Here is a 6,797-nt window from a genome sequence, read left to right as displayed (position 1 = left end):
ATGCTGCACAGAGAGGCCAAAAAAAAAAAAAAAAACAAAGTCTGAGCAGACAGGCCTTCTGGGTTTAGAACACGTGCTTTTTGCCCAATCACATGTCTACATAGTTGTCCATCATGCTTATGTTGTGAAGCCACCGTAAAAACCCAAAAGGACAGGGCTGAGAGAGCTTCCAGATAGCTGACACATGGAGGTTCCTGGAGGGTGCTATGTCAGGGGAGGACGTGGAAGCTCCGCACCCCTTCCCCCGTGCCTTGCCTTATGAGTCTCTTCATCTGTACTTCCTTCTCTGTGAAACAGGAAAAACACCCAGTATTTCCTTATCTACGATACAGGGATCTTTAGTGATATACTTGTAATATACTTTATAATACACTGATAAACTTAAGTGTTTCCCTGAACTGCTTCAGCAAATTAATCGAACCCAGAGGGGGTTGTGGGAACCCCAACTTGAAGCCGGTAGGTCAGAAGTTCAGATATGCAGCAAGGAGTGTCTGCCACAAGGGTGTGTTGGTGGGGGCAGTCTTGGGCTCTGAGCCCTCAGCCTGTGGGATCTGATGCTATCTCCAGGTAGCTAGAGTGGGAATTGAACTAGAGGTGAATTTGAGGTGAATTAGAATTGAATTAGTTGGTGTCCACTGTTTGTCGGTGGGGAACCACCCCCCCCCCAAAAGAATTTGGCCATAGAAGTCTTCTTTTGCATTCATTGCTGTGGTGTGAGAGCAAAGAAAAAATTTGATTCGGGTGTTTTTCCGAAACAGAGTGTTATAGTTTTCATCTGCTTTGTGTCCACTTTTTCTGGTGTCATTTATTTTGTTATTACCTTTTTTTAAATAATAACTTTGAATTATTTAGACCCTTTTTTTTTCTGTGTGTCCCCTGTTTAAATGAAATGGCTTTTCCTAGACTATTAAGGGACAGTTCCTGGTCAGTGGGGGCCAGGGGATGAACTCTCTCAGCTTCATCTTTGCTTGTTATTAAGAAGGACTCAAAATACATCATCCCATCCATCTCTCAGGCCTATGCCTGGCCAAGAAGGTTTCCTGCCTTCAGTCCTGTGTTTCCCAGAGCTCTCCCCTTTAGACAAGTTATTTTTTTGTTACATGACTTTCCGGGATCTGATTCCTTTGGGCCCACAACCTCCTCCCCACACCACTTACCATCTCAACTGTCCAGAGTTACTGCCCGGCTCAACGTGTCTGCTTCTGGCGGTTTTCCCCTCTGGAAAGGGATATTATTGGACATTTTGGCGGTCATCCAGGGTTTGCTCTACTGCCTCACTCTCAGGTCTCTTGTGATGCTGTGTGCGCCTGCTTTCACTTGCAACTCTGAACATATCAGAATAGTAGTTTCACAGTTATTCTCAGGCTTGTCCACACAGATGTTTATTCCAGATTAGGCCTTCTTTTAAGGGTGAGTCTTCATGGGAGATCTTGGGTTCTATAGCTTATAGGGCTTGTCAAAGGTTTGCATTGAGCCCACCACTCTCTTTTCCTGTTTCCGCCACCTCACACTCCCTGAACCCCAGTGTTTCTACCCTGCTCAATTGCTGCCACCACTCCACAGCGGATTGCCTTTAGGTGCCATTTCTCCATGTGGTTTTGACCACATCAGTACTCTAGGGTTTAGAGGTGTTTCCTATCACCTAGCATTTAAAAATATATAATCTATGCATATTTTTACACTATTTCTAATTTTCTGTTTGGTTTTCTGGAGGAGTTTTGAAAAGATTAAGAAACTAAACTGCCACCATAATCTCACTAGGACCAGAACTCAGGATCAATTTTTCTTAGAGAATGTGGAAGAATGAAGCTTCCACATATTCTTTATAAAATCTTATAATTTTAGAATGTGAGTTCTCTAAAAATCTTAAAGGTCACAGAGTCCAATACCCTCCTGTAATAGGAAAGATAATTGAGGTCCAGAGAGTGAAAAAGGCTTTCTCAAAGTCAGTGTAGAAAGTAGTAGAGCCAAGTATAAAATGCAGCTTTCCCATAATCTTGGTGTTAGAAGGAACCTCGGGGCATGTGGTCCATCTTCTTACCCAGTGCAGAATTCCCCAGGAAGACAGGCAGCCAATATCCCCTTGAATATGTTAAAGAATGAGATGTCTAACTCAACCAGTTCCCCATGTGGTAAAGACAAACTTGTCTTTTCACTTTTTTCCTTTTTCAAAAGTATAAACGGAGACACACAAGGATGAATTGATGCAGGTGTTATTGAGTTTGTTCCCTGTTTCCTCTCAGTTTATAAGCTGACTTGGAAGCACCTCTAGGTTGATTCACAGCCTGAGTTGGACACAATCTTTAAGTTCATCTAGTCTAGTGGATTCATTAGTCTATGCTTAAACATGCCTGGCAGCTCACTCTATCATCAATTGTTCGGGAGTTCTTCCTAAAGTGAGATGAGGCACATGAGCGTATTTGTGGATTATACAACATTATATAAATATAAGATTGTCAGATTTCTTATGTTGAATGGAATTTTCTCCCCTTTAACTTCTAAGCATTGTTCTTGGTTCTGCCCTCTGAAGCTATGCAGGATAAGTCTCATCACTCTTGTACTTTGCAATGCTTGAAACACTGGAAGACAGCTGTGGGGCTTCCTTGTGGCTAAGGCTTATCTTTTTTTCCATGGTGATAAACACAGCCAGCACTTTTATTCCTTTTGTGGCATTGTCTGCAGTACTCCCAGCAATCTGTTTTTTCTCCTTTAGCACACTCAAGCTTATTAATGTTTCTCTTAAAATGCCAAAAATAAACAAGAGTGGGACTCAACTTTCTTTGTCTCAGCATCACACTTACATCAGCACAGTGTAAGATTATGAGTCATTCCAGTGCTTCTTCTTATGTCTGATTTGTTTTCAGCTTGCAGTCAACTAAAAACACCTAATATTTTCTAGTGAACTTCTAGTAAAGCAGTTCTCCAACTTATTGGGCATGGGCCGTTGATGTTTTTGGTCCTTGATGTAGGAAAATAGCTTTGTAAGCAGCAACACAAGTCCTTTCAGAACTCCAGTGACTGACTGAATCTGAGGACCTTGACTCCTTTGGGCATCAAGGTTCTCTCTGATATGCTCCATCCCTTTCTTGGGATTTAATTCTTCCTTGGCTATATTTGTTCTATTCCTTTTCATTTGAATATCATACTCCTAGATATACAAGTCCAAAGAAATGTAGTGGGTGAACAATCCCCTTCTCACTCTTGGTAATAATTTCTACCACTTTCTACTACTCCCCTGGCATCACTGCTATTTTCTTTTTACCACTATCTGTACCAGTATATCATTGACTACCCAAGCAGGGGTGCAGGCTGGTCTCATTCTCCTGTTTACTTTTTTTTTTTATTAATACAGTATTTATTTGTCTTTTCTCCATCAAACCCTTAGCCAACCATGTTCCCCAGGCTGCCTGGGGAGGTATAGGAAAAGGAACACACAGGGTCCACCAGACATGGAAGAAAGAACTATGGGAGGTGGAGACAGCTCCTTCACATGGCGAAGAGGATGAAAAAGGCCACCATCAGGCAAAAGAGCCCCAAAGCCTCCCAGAGGGCAAAGCCCAGAATGGCATAGGAGAAGAGCTATTGCTTCAGAGAAGCGTTCCTGGCATAACCAATGATGAGTCTCCCAAATACAGTCCCAATCCCAGCCCCAGAGCCAGCCACCCCAACTATGGTAGCCCCAGCCCCAATGAACTTGGCTGTCATGTCTATGTCCCTTGAAATGGCACTGGTTTGGAAACTGCAGCTAGGGACAAGTGAGGTAAGGGCACGTGAGACTGCGAAGCTGCTGAGACTCTCATCTGCCATTGTCTCCGGTCATTTCAACACCACTGCAGATAGTGGATGGCTCAGCAGCTGTGAGGTGCTCTTGACCAAGGAGGGAGTGGAGATGAATTTGGAGCAGGCATACATTTTTGGGGGGTGAGGGGTTGTGGCAGGAGAGCTGCTCCCAGTGCAGAGAAGACAGAGAGGACTCTCCTGTTTAAACATACAGTGGGGGGTCAGGGAGAGGGCATGATTAGGAAGACATAAAATTGGATGGTACATACTGACCCTCTTTAAGAGGCAGATATCTGCTGTCAGTACCTCTTGACATACATTCCCCACCCACTCATTATCCAGGACAACACCTTTATATCTTCTAATCCCTGTATTTCCTTATCTATGAAACAGGGATCTTCAGTGATAACCTACGTTTCCTTTGTAGGATAACCCACATTCCCTTAGGACATTGCTAATAATACATTCTTTCTCACTGCCCTATTTACTATGTACACCTTATCTATTGAGGCTGTATGCTAAAGAAGACCCTTATGGTGCTAAGGAGTACACCCTGGGGCCAAGAAGTCGAAAGCCTTCACCCTAGTATGAGTTGTCAAGTGCTGGCTGGCCAGTTTCTATAAAGGATCCACTAAACCACTAATGAGAGCCTCAAAAATAAACATACCATAAAACAAACACATGGAGAGAAAACGTTAAGTTAATTTGTAAGTACTTCCCTATCATTTTTCCTGATCATGCCCAAATACTGGTCATAGGATTTGTTTTTATGTTGATAAGGGAGAGTGGAGGCAGTGGAAAGGAAATAGGACTCAAAGATGAGAACAAGGGTGAAGCATAAACTGGTCTATGAGCTGGGATTCAGACGGCATATTTCCCACTTCCAAAATTGTGGTGAACACCATGAGGTCAATAAACATTACCGAGAGAGAGATGTATTTTCATATTTATTCACTACTGAATGAATATAAATGAGTATATACATATACTTCTGTATACTTTTGTACATCCACCTACTCATATACCAGTCTGAAAGAGAATATTCCCATTACCCATCATGGAATTCCTGTGTCCCCGTCACCACTCTCATCTACTTCCCTATTCTCTTAGAACCTGTTTTTTCTGTTTATCAATCTTCTGTTTTTCTTTATTGTTTTATGGCATATCTTCTTATTTCTAAACAGTATATTATTTAGTCTTGCATGTTTTTTAACTTTATATAAGTGGAATTATATAAAGTGTATTTCTTTGCCTTGCTTTTTTGTTTGTTCAATTTCATATTCCTGAGATTCATCTATGTTGCTGTATATTGCTATAGTTCATTTATTTCTACTGGTATATAGTATCCCATTTATTCAGCAATATATTATCCATTCTATTGTTGATGGACATTTGGATTGCTTCTAGTATTTTTTTTTTAAATCACAAGGAGTGCTAGGATTAACATTCCTATGTATGTCTGCTTGAGGTATGGACCAGAGTTTCTCTAGGTGTGTATCATGGAATAGAGTTGTTAGGTCAAAAGCTATATGTATTCTTAAGTAAACTGGATAATTCTAAGTTAAAAAAAATTGGCACCAATTTTCATTTTTACATACTGTGTATAAGAGTTCTGATTGAAGTCACATCCTTGCCAAACTTAAAGTAGTCAAACTTTTAAATTTTTGCCAATCTATTGAATATGAAATATTTCCTTATGGTTTCAATTAGCATTTACCCACTAATGAGGTTGAATGTTTTGTTTTATGGTTTTCTTCATTTCTTGTTCTTTATCTTCTTGTAGTTTATTCATTTTTTTGGATGTTTGGGTAGTTCTTGATACATTTTTTAGTAGATTCTGTATACTAATTGTTTGACAATTATATGTGTAACAGAACTTTCACTCAATTTCTATGTTGTATCCTTAACAATTTTTATTTCCCTTTGAAACCCATCAAACTTCTTAATTTTAATCTAGTTTCACTGGGTTGTTTTACTATGCATGAGATAATATATCTCCCCAGTCTGTTTCTTTGCTTTTTATTTATGTAACAGTTAATTCAATGAGCAAATGTTTTTAATTTTGATAACTGGTTTATTAGTTACTTCCTTTTGTAATCGTTGTTTTCAATATTTAAGAATTTTTTTTTTTTTTTGAGATGAAATCTAGCTCTGTTGCCCAAGCTGGAGTGCAGTGGCGTGATCTCAGCTCACTGCAACCTCCGCCTCCTGGGTTCAAGCAATTCTCCTGCCTCAGCCTCCCGAGTAGCTGGGATGACAGGCGTGCACAACCACACCCAGCTGATTTTTGAATTTTTTAATAGAGATGGGGATTCACTCTGTTGGCCAGTCTGGTCTCAAACTCCTGACCTCATGATCCACCTGCCTCAGCCTCCCAAAGTGCTGGGATTACAAGCGTGAGCCACGGTGCTTGGCTAGAAATTGTTTAACTTCAGAAAATATCTTCCTATTTTTTTCAAAAATCTTTACATTTTAGCTTTTAAATTTACAACTATTTGTTATTTGTTTTGTATGGTGAGGTAAGAGTTTGGAGTTCATTTTTTTCCCCACGTAGCTATTCAGTTGACTGAGCACAATAGTTGAAAATACTTTTTTCTTTTTTTTTTTTGGTAAGGTGGAGTCTCGCTTTGTCACCCAGGCTGGAGTGCAGTGGCATGATCTCAAATCACTGCAACCTCCGCCTCCCGGGTTCAAGCAATTCTTCTGCCTCAGCCTCCTGAGTAGTTGGGATTACAGGCATGTAGAGGCACATGCCACCATGCCCAGGTAATTTTTGTATTTGTAGTAGAAATGGGGTTTCACCATGTTGGCCAGGCTGGTCTCGAACTCCTGACCTCAAGTGATCCACCTGCCTTGACCTCCTAAAGGGCTGGGATTATAGGCATGAGCCACTGCACAGGGCCGAAAAACTTTTTTCTATTGAATTACTTCAGTGTCTTTATGAAAAATCAGTTGACTGTATCATTGTGGGTTTATTTTGAATTATCTATCTTGTTTTGGTAGTTTTCAACCAATAT

At 40.6% G+C, this 6,797-nt stretch overlaps 1 pseudogene; it reads right to left on the bottom strand.

Annotated features, from left to right (window-relative positions):
- Window positions 1–3,486: 3,486 nt before the first annotated feature.
- LOC129015013 (ATP synthase F(0) complex subunit C2, mitochondrial-like) lies at window positions 3,487–3,927 on the bottom strand (annotated as a pseudogene).
- Between the last annotated feature and the right edge of the window lie 2,870 nt (window positions 3,928–6,797).

The sequence above is a fragment of the Pongo pygmaeus genome, chromosome 1 (genome assembly GCF_028885625.2).
Source record: "Pongo pygmaeus isolate AG05252 chromosome 1, NHGRI_mPonPyg2-v2.0_pri, whole genome shotgun sequence".
Classification (NCBI taxonomy): Eukaryota; Metazoa; Chordata; class Mammalia; order Primates; family Hominidae; genus Pongo; species Pongo pygmaeus.
This window is presented reverse-complemented; position numbering and strand designations above follow the sequence as displayed.